This window comes from Phasianus colchicus, chromosome Z, assembly GCF_987193195.1.
Source record: "Phasianus colchicus chromosome Z, bPhaCol1.hap1.1, whole genome shotgun sequence".
Lineage (NCBI taxonomy): Eukaryota > Metazoa > Chordata > Aves > Galliformes > Phasianidae > Phasianus > Phasianus colchicus.
The window spans coordinates 2,054,171-2,067,512 of record NC_143476.1 but is presented as its reverse complement, the minus strand read 5'-3'; the positions used below and the strand labels follow the sequence as shown (position 1 = coordinate 2,067,512).

Genomic DNA, 13,342 nt, shown 5'->3' with positions numbered 1-13,342 from the left:
GAGCACGTCAGAACGGGAAGAACATTACCAACCAGTACATACAAAAAGGGATTTTCCCCATCTCTGGAGGAGCCCAAGGCCAGGCTGGATGGGGCCCTGGGCAGCCTGGTCTAATCTGACATTAAATGTGGGGGCTGGGAGACCATCCTGAGGCAGGAGGGTTGGAGCATGATGATCCCTGAGGTCCCTTCCATCCCAAGCCATTCTATGAAGATTCTATAGTTTTGCCAAGTCCAATCATAAACACAGGAGGATTGGGCCAAATCTCTGCCCCATGGTGTGCATGAAGAATCATCAACCCAGAGGACAATGTGGGATGGATAAAGGAGGTACTAAACATGGAACATACCCCCAAAAAGACTTCATTTTGCTTTCCCACACCATCAAATGTAACATCCCTACCTGGCTTTGGCACAGAATTGATGAGTGCCTCAGGAATGTTCTTATTAATGAGTTCCACACACTCCCCTGGGAAAAATCCAGCCTGTAACAAGAAGAGAAGCCAACTATTGCATGCAGCACTTCTCAGATCTGAACTGTTAAACCAAAAGGCACGTAACATTTCCCTCAGAACGTGCTTGCCTGACGTTCCATAAGACTATCCAGCAGAAAATGGCCATAGTTCACAGCATAAAGGTAATAATTTTTCAACATTTGCAGCCAAAGGCAAGGTCCTCTGACACCGACACAAGGAAACTGTTTATGTCCACTGGGCATCCTGTGCAGGCAGAGCAGCTCTAAGCTGAGATTCCTGCCTTTACTGAAGTTGCACTCTCCAGTCTGAAGCTTGTGCCTACCTGGAAGCCGAGCTTGCCTCTCCACCAGGGGGTCAGCTCCTTTGGTGGCATGTCGATGACACAGATGATGTCTCCCACCTGCAAGAGATTGCAACGTCAATCCCAGCTTCAGCACGGCTGGGAGGAAAGCACAGCTCAAATGACTGCATTCTTCTGCACTGCCAAACATCGCCGAGCATGAGAGCACTTGCACCAGTGCAGCTCTGAAGGCATTTGCCATTGTAAAATTGAGCAACAAGGAACGCCTTGAACTGCTTACCTCAAAGGAGAGTTCATCCGCTGCCTGGGCAACGTATCTCTTAATAGCATGGGCAGCAGCAATAGCTGGAACATTCACAGGTGCCACCTCATGGTCCAGCAGGGGCTTCCCCTTGTTCTCAGCCTGAAACAGAGAGCACAGGCCACGGTGAGGAGCTGGGAACCAACAAGGAGGATTTCAAGGTGAGGAGCACATCTGCAGAGAAAGCTGCAGGAAATGCACTTGGTCCTTATCATGGGCACTTCAGAAGGAACTGCAAGTCTAATAACGGCTGTTTCTCTCCCTGGTGTGCAGCAGGCACACGCCAGGCAATGCAAAGATACATCTCTCCCCACCCAGACTAATCAGCAATGGCACTGATGCAGACAGGTGGCCTTGTCCATTTTGCCCCCTCCTTTCCTGCGCTCTTTGTGCAGGAAGGCTGACTGTTTCAGATGCTAGGAGACCGTGAAGAGGGAAACCAAAGCTACGGCTGCAGTTACAAGGTGCAAACAGTGCCATTGCAAGCACCAAGCAGCTCTCTTGAGCAGTCCAACCAACAGCGAGGCCAAACAGAGCAGAGAATGATTGTTGTTTCTGCAGCCATTTCAAGGGAAAAGTCAGTAGAGGACAAACCCCACAGCCGAGATGGCTCTGGTACTTTTATAAACTTGCCACACTTGCACTACTGTCTTGCCACAGAGGAGCTCTCTTGGAAAGCAGGAGAGCACATCTGCGGCTCACTCTGCTGGCTGCAGTCAGGGAACAAAGACCAATCAGAGCTTCATACTCTACCTCTGTCCATGCCAGGTCAGGCCCACAGCTGATCTCGCTGCACGCCACAGCCATCAGCGTAGGTGTGACAAGCTGGAACTGAAAAGAAACACACTTTTATTTTCTCTGTTCACATCTCTGCTGTGCTCCCTACAGCTGTCGGGCACACTCACACAGCCCAAGCACGCCTGCTGGTGTCCCTGGTGATGCTGTGCAGCTCTGCACAAGCTGGGGCTGGGACTCTTTGCCTAAGGGATTGCTTTCCATAAAACCAGCTGGTCACAGCACCACAGACAGCATCCTTCTGAGGGCTGAGCTGCAGAGCACGTGGAGAAAACCCACACGTGACCAGCGTCCCATCAAAGCTGGATGAGGCTGTGTTACTAAACATGGGGCGTCACGGGCTGCTAAAGCATGTGGGGAGACAAACCATGGCAGGTACCTGGCAAGAGATCAGAACGAGGAAGAGAAATCTCACGAATCCGCAGCCGTTCCTTGTCACTTTGCTCTGATCTTCCACGAGCAAAAGCTGCAGCAGGGAAGCAGGCAGAGGGTGGAGAGAGGAGAGAGAAAGAGCAGGTCAGTTTGCTTCCACGGTTTAGCAAAGACTACGACGGAAAATCCAAAATCTGCCCTCCCTCAACTTAAAAACTTAAGTTTTCAACTTAAAACCATTTCCCCTTGTCCTGCTGTTATCTACCCTTTCAAAGAGTTGATTCCCCTCCTCTTTTTAGGCTCCCTTTAGGTACTGAAGGCTGCCATGAGGTCACCCCACAGCCTTCATTTCTCCAGGCTGAACAAGCCCAGCTCCCTCAGCCTGTCTTGGCAGGGGAGGTGCTCCTGTCCCCTGATCATCTCTGTGGCTCGCCTCTGGACCCTCTCCAACAGCTCCCTGTCTTTCTGGACACTGTACTGCAGCTGGGGCCTCACAAGAGCAGAGCAGGGGGGGACAATCACCTCCCTGTCCCTCATGGCCACCCCTCTGCTGATGGAGATAATGTGATCCTATGAGCTCCGCCAGCCAGCAGTTCTCAGCACTCACTGTCCCCCCGTCTCTCCCACACTGTCTCAGCTTACCTACAAGGTGCTGCACAGGACGGTGTGAAGACAAAGGGACGCAGTCGGTGCACAAGTGCAACAAGCGAGCTGCTCAGTCAGAGCTCCAGCGCTCCAATGAAGGGACGCAGCACGCACTGCTCCTCCCCTCATTCTAGCCCTTATGACATCACTGAGGGCCACCAGGCTGCTCCACCACGACGCACAGGGTGGGGAGGCAAGACCAGTCACAAGGGCAGAAGATTTCAACAGCCCAGCCCAACGTTCTGGAATCAGGGGCTGCTTGGAATTCTACCCCAGCCAAATCCTGGAGAAGCTGGCACGGGGTCGTCATGACCAAAGCGCAGGACCTGGCGCTTGCTCTTGTTGAGCCTCGCACAACTGGCCTCAGTGCATCCCTCTGGAGGGCCTTCCTGCCCTCAGCCAGATGGACGCTTCCTCCCAGCAGCGTACCTTGCAGTGCTGGGCCCATGTCAAATCCACACTAGAGTGGCTTTTGTTACATTCAAGGGCATGTTGCAGCACCCATCTATTTCACCTGGAAGGAAATAAAGCAGGAGATGGGAGAAACACAGAACTACTGCCAGACTGCTTTATCCCTTTCTTAGCCCAACTTCCCTTGCCTCATCCCCTACCCCAACTCCTGGATGATGCCCACGGGCTGATAGTTGGATCTCAAGTCCATAGGACTCCTTTCACAGGGCTCCATCAAAAAGGCTGTCACACTTGTTCCGTACACTCACACTGACCCAGCAGTGGTATCACAGTCACTTAACACACACACAACAACCAAACCCCGAGCATGCACATCCCTTCCTGCGTGACTGCAGCCCACAGCTCCCCTTCACACCTCCGTGGATCTCTGGTGTTTTACACGGATGCAGCCTCGCTGCAGCTCCGTGGCTGTCACACAAGGCCTGCAGGACCTCTTTCTCTGCAAACCCCGTCTGCAGGCATTGGTTCACGAGGTTCACCTCCTGCCCTCCTGAGCAAAAACAAGCACTAAGAACAAGAGCTAAGCACACTGGACTCGACCTGGCTGGATCCCCAACCCTCAGTCCTGTCAGTCGTACCCTGGTGTGGAGACTCATCCCCAAAGCCTGGCTGGACATCAGCACAGGCATCCTTCTTCAAACGCCCCATCCAAGCAGCAAGGGATCAAAGCGTTGGCACAGCTGAAACAGAAATGCTGTGTGAGTTTCCTGTTAGCACTGAGCAGGAACAAATCTACCGCTGAGCAGCAGGATGTGAGACAAGCAGCAGCAGACACCCAACCTGCAGAACCAGCTCGTTTGGGGTCGGTCCAGATGTTTGTCTGCTCCCTTCCCTGGCCCAGGCCAAGCTTGTGAGCTGCTCCTCCTTGGTGCAGGGGGAAATGGTGCAGATGTCATGTGGTGGCTATGCACAGCATGCCTTTTACTTGCTTTCCCTCTCTCCATCTTCCATTAGCAAACAGCATCTCCAGCCTCCAGAGATCACTGAGTCCAACCCCTGCACAACAGTGAAAAAAAAGATATGATAAGGGGTACTTAAAGCACAGCATCTGTAATCAGATCAGACTCCTGCACTGTGAAGACTTCCATGAGTATTCCTGCACAGTGCATCACTTAGTCTCTCTTTAGCCTTGTGTTCATGGTTTTCCTGTAAGAGCTTGTCTAAACACTGCCTATAATTGTGGTTATGCTAGAATAACCTCTTGGTGCAGCAGGATGTCTGGAGCCCAAGTGCAGAGTCTCAGTGTTGCAAAGCCTTGAAGAGGTGCACCGTATGTGCTGGGGCTGATGACGCAGACACTGGAGCAAGGCCAGTGTGATGTTAGAAACTTGACCAGCAGCTGATCTGTTGTCAGCCATTTCTGGACACAAACGGGATCTGGTCGACTTAGGACATGACCTTTGGGCTGGAGAGCAACTCCTTGAGGAATCACACAGCCACTGCAGACCGTTGGCAAGAACCCCATACCAAAACAGCTCATCTGCAATCAGTTTTTAATCTGTGCAACAGTGATTGGAACAGGCGCACGCTCTCTGGAATTGCAGGAATGTTCACAAGTGGAATGTACATCACCTGTGTGCTCCAGCTCTTCTGTGTGCATGCTAGGTGCAGTGATCCCCCTGCACCCAGGGCTGCAATAAAGTCCTGTGGGCTTTCTAACCTGCCAACCAGCAGCCCAGGCTGCCCAGAGCCACATCCAGCCTGGCCTTGGATGCCTGCAGGGATGGGGCATCCACAGCCTCCCTGGGCAACCTGTTCCAGTGCCTCACCACCCTCTGGCTGAAAAACTTCCTCTTCACATCCAACCTAAACCTCAACACCCCCCGTCTCAGTCTAAAGCCATTCCCCACTTGTCCCATCACTGTCCACCCTCCAAAACAAAACACCTCGGCTGCTCAACACTGAAAGAGCAAAATAACCCACAGCTCTTACTTCCACTGTATGCAGTTAATTCCAAACTTAAGGTCACAGGTTAATTACTCATGTGATCCTTCCTGACAGAAGAACTACTCGTAGTGATGTGTAGGAGTAAGGAACAGTTTGAAAAGGTCATGGACATATTAGAACTTGCAGCATTCATCTTAATAGATGCCTACATTGCACAGCATTTTGTAAAACACACGTTACAAGTACTGTGCATTCGATTACACTATATCAAACTCTAAGTAACAATACAGGTTGCTTTTAAATCTACACTTGCATGTTTTCTTCAAACTCCTTGATAAAATTCCTTACTACCTTCAGTTTTATAGCCAAAGCAGTGTTTGAGCTGGTAGTGTACTCTTGAACAGCACTGCTGCCTTTAGCATTTGTATGTTTAGATCTGAAAAGAGAATTTGGTCATTATTTCATGATGAGAGAATCTTATATGACAAAACAGAATTACAAAAATCTGACAATACTGTAAAATGCCAGTGTAAGAATATGGCTCTGATTTTTTTTTTTCATTTTTTTTCTTCTTTTTTTCTTTTTCTTTTTCTTTTTCTTTTTTTTTTTTCTCTATTATTTCCTTTTTTTTTTTCTTTTTTTTTTTTTTTTAAATGGTGAGTGTACCATTAATTCAAGACAAGAATTTTGTTTGTAAGTCGATCTCTATAACTGTTCTTGGCATCATTCTGTAGGATGACCTAGATACATGGAATTTGGCACTGGCTCCCCAGGGCAGTGGTTTGGCACTGAGCTGACAAAGGCCAAAGAGCATTTGCACAATGCTCTCAGACACAGGGCTTGACCCATAGGAGGTCCGGTGTGGAACCAGGAGGTGGAATACATGATCCTCGAGGTCCCTTCCAAATACAGATATTCCATCATCCTCTAATACTTATATTCCCAAGTCCTGTACACAGTGCTCAGATGCTTAATTGAAAGGTTCCATGAAACAGTGAGGTATCTATGTCCCTTTACCACTCAGTTATTCAATTTGCCACATGGATCTTTCATCCAGTCACATTAAAAAAACACTCAAAGTATTTCCTTCAGTCTTCCATTCTGATAGAGCTTTCTGGAGCAAATACAGAGTTGCAACTCAGAATGTCCACACCTCCCTTCCTGCACCCTGCATACTTTTTTCATTGCACTGTGATTACGTACCATTCTATTGTCACCCTCATTCTGTCATTATCTAGGCAGTTTACTGCCATTAAATTTTCCAGCAACAGATGCCCACAAGTACAGCCAGCCTGGAAATACTTTGATTACTTATCTTTGTCCTGATGTCCTTGTAGGAGGTGGGACATTTCTCCATCTCAGCAGCAGAGGGCAGGAGGGGTCCAAGGTGAGGGCACGCTCTCCTCTGTTTTTCTGGCACTCAAAGACAAAGGGAACAAGAAAACCAGCAGTGTTTCCCTGCCCATGGCAAACACCAGCCTTTCCATCCTTACAGTCCTTCCTGCCATCAGCAGAGACATTTTGCTTTCTTGTGCCACTTCATCCCTTTAGCATCTGGCATTCTAACAAAAAAGTAGTTACAAGGAATTTTAATATTTTCATATTAAATGTCAGAATTAGAACCATTATGTTTACCAAATATTTAAAACGTTCAACCCAGTGAGAAGTGAATTGATGTTGCATTTAGCATTCAGATAAGAACTTGTAAAGGAAGTAAAAAGTGCTGCTTTCATTACAGAATGTTCATTCAAGCAGGAATTGAGAGATGTGTCTGAATTGATAACAACAACGAGTAATTAAGAAAGCTTGACTGCAGTCTGCTTGAGGATTCCAGTCTGAAGTGTGTTCCACCTGGTGACAACTGGGAATTTCTTTCTCTCACCATTAGAAGCATTGCACCTCTGACTAAACACATAGCTAATCACCACTGAAAACCTAGGTGCAATTTCTGCAGTGCACAGACCAACTAAGTGTTGATTAACATTCAGAGAGATTGTGCAGGTGTCCTTTTAGGAACTGGCCATCAGTATGCTAAGAGGGATGGATGTGGGGACATGAGGATAACGTGCCCTCTGCCTTTTAAGACAGCCCCAGCAGAGCAGGTCAGCAGGCTGGAGAGCTGCGTGGGTCACCAGGGCTCAGAGACTTCACTCGGCCATCTGAAAGTTGAGGGACTTCAGCCCAAGCTGCCCTTTTCCATGCAGGCAAGGAGGCCAAGAGAAGGTGGATCGGCACGGTTCTGGTGCAGACAGGGGCTGCAGTGTGAGCAGGCCTACACAGACAAGGCTGTGCCCACACAGAGTGACAGCAGCTTTCGCTGTGAGCAGATTCCCAGGGGGCCTGAGCCATGGCAGTTCTTGATGGCAGCATGTTCCAATCAGCCCTGGAAGTCTTCTCTGGACGTCTGTCGCATTCTGGAATCCACACTGAGGACGCAGTCGCTGTGTCAGAGCAGCTGGCAGAGTCACGGGGAACCGTGACGTAGTTGGCCCAGGGAGCAACAACAAGGCCTGCACTGCTCAGCCAGCCCAGGCCAAAGGGGAGCACGAGAGAGAGCAGAGGAGAGAGGGGGGGAAAGAGGGCCAGGAAGGAAAGGCCTGTGCCTGAATGGACGTGTAGCAGCAGCTGCTGACAGCAAACTCGGTGATGGCAGGGGCACAGCAGAGCAGTGCAATGCTGGCAGCTTCCTGTGTCTTTCACACAGGCACTGCAGACATGGCCAGCACTGGGAGATCAGCAGAACTGCTGCACACCTCTGCCAGCCCAGGCCAGAGGAGTGCAGAACAGTGAGCTGCTGCTGAGGGGAGAGAGGATGGCCTGAGAGCTGACCTGAGAGGCAGGGCTGGCTGTGTTACAGCAGCCTCTGTGTCCTCCTCCTGTGTCTGTGAGGGCCAGAGGGCCAGAAGAGAACATGCCCAGACAACGAAGCCCTGCTGTCCTCTGCTGCTCAGCTGGAGAGATGTTCCGCCTTCCTGAAGGACGCTGATCCAAAGGGAAGGAATCAAAGGAAGTCCAGGCTGGCTGTCCTTGTGGGCATCAGCTGCTGGCAGCTGCCTCTGTGCTGCCATGGGCAGGGCACAGCACACACAGTGTTTGCAGTTCCCTGTGTGACACTGGCCCTGGTGACCTGACAGCCATAGGGAGACAAGAGAAAGAGCTGCCTCCCTCTGCCAGATGAGGCAAAGGTGAGAATCCCAGAATCACAGCATGGCCCGGGTTGGAAAGGAGCTCAAGGTTCATGAATCTCCAACCCTTGGCTCTCCAAGGGTGCACAGGGGGCTTTGTTCTCCCTGTGGTGCAGCTTCAGTGCCAACTCACAGCTGAGCTGGTTGGCACACTGTGACAGCCTGCCGCTCTGAAGCTCTTGGGGCAGTGCTCAGTTCTTTCTGAAGTACTCTGGAAAATGCTGCTTCTCCTTCACCAAGTCTGTTTCCAGACAGACGTCTTTTTCTCCTCTGTACACACAAACAGTATCTTGTAACTCCCTGGCACAGTGCTCAGAAGTGATACTTCTGGAAGCACGTCAGAGAAAAGTGGCCTTGTCCCAGTGGACTTTCAGAGCAGATGAGAACAAGTCTTGGTTGACGGCTTTCTTCTGCTTCTGGAACTGCACAGGCAGGTTGTGTGTTGTCATACTTTATGCCAGAGTGCCAAACTGAAGCAGTTTCTGCAACCTCTTTTTTTCATACTTGTCACTCTTTGCTGAGACCTTAACTTAGTCATTTTTAATGCGCTCTCATCTAAACTACTTTGTCCTCCAGTGTCAGTGTTGTATGAATCAGGACTGTGGGATTTCATCAGTGAAAGGATTCTGCTCTAATGACTGTCATTCTAAAGCTGATATTGTTTCTACCGCATCAGGCTTGCATGAAGCATCTTTGATCAACAGAGAAATCAGAAAAATTGCTTTTCCCATTGCAGTTTCCTTTTAACTAGTGATGAAAGCTGTCAGTTTATTTTTGGCACCAGAAATCCTGGGATGCAACCAGGTTAGATAAGAAGTGACACTGAGTCAACAGTAAGGGAACACAGATGAGATAGCATCACACAGCTCTGGAAAAGATGTTCCAGCTCTGTGTCTACCTACACCTTCAGGAGATGAAAAGTACTGGCTTACTGAGGTGTCCTGGGTTGCAGGCTCTGTTAATCTCCATTTCTGGAAGAGCTGCTTGCAATAAATACCTTGTAAGGTGAATGAGCTTGATAGAAGTAGGGTGTGAAAGAGATGGATTTGCTGTTTCCCTGAAGGTGCAGGAGTATTGCTGTGCCTACAGTCAGTAAACAAGGCAGAAATCACTGTGTTCCTCAGAATGAAAAGCAAAAGAATAAAAATCTTTTTGGGAGTGACAGCACGCCTGAATGAAGCATAAATCTAAACATTTAAAATAAGGGCTAGTGTCAAAGGGACTTGCAGTATTTCTCGTGAAGAAATATTTGATGCTTCTTTATGAAAGTCGTCATAACAAAAGTGTACTGATGTCTTTGCTGAGGATTTCCTTGGTTCCAGCCTGAAGGTGTGCACAGGCATGAGCAGGCAGTGCTGAGCTGCAGGTGAGTGCCTGTGTCCCACAGCAGGAAACCCGTGGATGTCTTCAGGGGTTTGAAATGGGCAGAGCTGTAAAACTGCAGGCTTTCACTGAAATTGTCCTCTGCTTTATTTTGTAATCTTAGTTTCACCAATGCTTTCCAATATGATTTTCGTATGAGTGCAGATACATGGGATAGGATTTAAAGTTTTTATGGTGCTGCTGTATAATTTTCTGTGGTCATCATAAGCCAATAAAAAAAATAAATGGTAATCAGGCAATCTATTAACAACCTGTGGCACGTGTCAAAACAATGAAATTCCTTGCAGGAAGACAATATTGCTATATAATAATGTGGCTATCCAAAACTGTTAATTATACTTGATGAGCTGGAGATAATCCTGAAATGGGGGACTTTGATCTTAGCCAAGAATAATAAAACTTATTATCATTCTTAAATTGGCAGCTGCTTTAAAAAGCCTGTGTCTTATTTCCCTTTTAGTAACACTGGCTAAATCAGAGAAAGTGATAAAAGTATTTCATGATTGCAGCTTAGGGATTCTTTCCCACTTGACCAGAAGTAATCTATGTCCAAAAATGTCTGTAAATACTTTTTCTATCTTATTTTGCCAGATGTATTGATATTTGAGATGAATGGCAAAAACATTTTGCGTACATAGATAAGCAATGCAAATTCGCTGGATTGTTTTAGAGAAAAAAGCTCCGGTTATCAGATCGTTTCCATGCAGAAATAAGATTTACAGAAAAATTCTCATTATTATTATTCATGCATGAATAAGTTCAAAAAAGAGATGTGGGGGATATTGTTTCAATTCCAGGTGATTGTAGGAAGGACTGTCAGGATGGAAAGGCTAGTGTCTGCCATGGGCAAAGAAAAACTTCTGGTTTTCATGTTCCCTTTGTCTTTGAGTGGAAGAGGCCATGAGGAGAGTGTGCCCTAAACTTGGACCCTTTTTGACCATTGCAGCAGAGATGGAGAAGCGTTCAACCTTCTAGAGGGACTACAGGACAAAGATATGTAATGAAAATAAGTCCAGGTTGGCTGTCCTTGTGGGCATCAGCTGCTCGCATCTGCATAGTTGTTGCTATGGGAATGGCAGAACAGCTGGAATGTTGCATTTCCTTGTGTGACACAAGCACTGGTGAATTCAAAGCAAGAGGGGTATATTAGAAAGAGCATCACCTCCCTGCCAGATTAGGCAAAGGTGAGTGGGATGTTGTTTCAATTAGTGCTGATGGCAGGAAGGACTGTAAGGATGGAAAGGCTGGTGTTTGCCATGGGCAGGGAAACACATTTGGTTTTCATTTTCTCTTTCTCTTCGAGTGCCAGATAAACAGGGGAGAGTGTGCCCTCACGTTGGAACCATCCTGCCCTCTTCTGCTGAGATGGAGAAATGTTCCAGCTTGTAGAAGGACATCAGGACATAGTTATGTAATGAAAATAAGTCCAGGCTGGCTGTCCTTGTGGGCATCAGCTGCTGGCATCTGCATTGCTGCTGCCATGAGCATGGCAAAGCAGGTAAAAGGTTGCTTTTCCTTGTGTGACACAGGAGCTCTTGACTTGAAAGCTAGAGGGATGCAATAGAAAGAGCTGCAACCTCTGCCAGACATGGCAAAGGTGAGTGGGATGTTGTTTCAGTTGCTGCTGATGTCAGGAGGACTGTAAGGATGGAAAGGCTGGTGTTTGCCATGGGCTGGGAAACACATCTTGTTTTCATTTTCTCTTTCTCTTTGAGTGCCAGATAAAGAGGAGAGTGTGCCCTCACCTTGGACCCATCCTGCCCTCTTCTGCTGAGATGGAGAAATGTTCCAGCTTGTAGAAGGACATCAGGACAAAGATAAGTAATGAAAATAAGTGCAGGCTGGCTGTCCTTGTGGGCATCAGCTGCTGGCATCTGCATTGCTGCTGCCATGAGCATGGCACAGCAGGTAAAAGATTGCTTTTCCTTGTGTGACACAGGAGCTCTTGACTTGAAAGCTAGAGGGATGCAATAGAAAGAGTTGCAACCTCTGCCAGACATGGCAAGGGTGAGTGGGATGTTGTTTCAGTTAGTGCTGATGTCAGGAGGACTGTAAGGATGGAAAGGCTGGTGTTTGCCATGGGCAGGGAAACACATCTGGTTTTCATTTTCTCTTTCTCTTTGAGTGCCAGATAAAGAGCAGAGTGTGCCCTCACCTTGGACCCCTCCTGCCCACTTCTGCTGAGATGGAGAAATGTCCAAGCTTCTGGAAGGACATCAGGACAAAGATATGTAATGAAAATAAGTCCAGGCTGGCTGTCCTTGTGGGCATCAGCTGCTGGCATCTGCATTGCTGCTGCCATGAGCATGGCAAAGCAGGTAAAAGATTGCTTTTCCTTGTGTGACACAGGAGCTCTTGACTTGAAAGCTAGAGGGATGCAATAGAAAGAGCTGCAACCTCTGCCAGACATGGCAAAGGTGAGTGGGATGTTGTTTCCATTGCTGCTGATGTCAGGAAGGACTGTAAGGATGGAAAGGCTGGTGTTTGCCATGGGCAGGGAAACACATCTGGTTTTCATTTTCTCTTTCTCTTTGAGTGCCAGATAAAGAGGAGAGTGTGCCCTCACCTTGGACCCATCCTGCCCTCTGCTGCTGAGATGGAGAAATGTCCAAGCTTCTAGAAGGACATCAAGACAAAGATATGTAATGAAAATAAGTCCAGGCTGGCTGTCCTTGTGGGCATCTGCTGCTGGCATCTGCATTGCTGCTGCCATGAGCATGGCACAGCAGGTAAAAGATTGCTTTTCCTTGTGTGACACAGGAGCTCTTGACTTGAAAGCTAGAGGGATGCAATAGAAAGAGCTGCAACCTCTACCAGACATGGCAAAGGTGAGTGGGATGTTGTTTCCATTGCTGCTGATGTCACGAAGGACTGTAAGGATGGAAAGGCTGGTGTTTGCCATGGGCAGGGAAACACATCTGGTTTTCATTTTCTCTTTCTCTTTGAGTGCCAGATAAACAGGGGATAGTTTGCCCTCAACTTGGAACTCTCTTGCCCTCTGCTGCTGAGAGGGAGAAATGTCCAAGCTTCTAGAAGGACATCAGGACAAAGATGTGTAATGAAAATAAGTCCAGGCTGGCTGTCCTTGTGGGCATCAGCTGCTGGCATCTGCATTGCTGCTGCCATGAGCATGGCAAAGCAGGTAAAAGATTGCTTTTCCTTGTGTGACACAGGAGCTCTTGACTTGAAAGCTAGAGGGATGCAATAGAAAGAGCTGCAACCTCTGCCTGACATGGCAAAGGTGAGTGGGATGTTGTTTCAATTAGTGCTGATGTCAGGAAGGACAGTAAGGATGGAAAGTCTGGTGTTTGCCATGGGCAGGGAAACACATCTGGTTTTCATTTTCTCTTTCTCTTTGAGTGCCAGATAAACAGGGGAGAGTGTGCCCTCACCTTGGACCCATCCTGCCCTCTGCTGCTGAGATGGAGAAATGTTCCATCTTCTGGAAGGACATCAGGACAAAGATATGTAATGAAAATAAGTCCAGGCTGGCAGTCCTTGTGGGCATCAGCTGCTGGCATCTGCAT

The 13,342-nt window shown here is 48.2% G+C and overlaps 1 long non-coding RNA gene across 1 annotated transcript; it reads right to left on the bottom strand.

Annotated features, from left to right (window-relative positions):
• Positions 1-1,068: 1,068 nt before the first annotated feature.
• Positions 1,069-3,066, bottom strand: LOC149912197 (uncharacterized). Its single transcript, XR_016462242.1, has 4 exons — positions 2,887-3,066; positions 2,252-2,338; positions 1,831-1,908; positions 1,069-1,179 (listed from the first exon to the last, which is right to left on the bottom strand). It is a non-coding gene; the product is annotated as an uncharacterized LOC149912197 (long non-coding RNA).
• Positions 3,067-13,342: the final 10,276 nt, after the last annotated feature.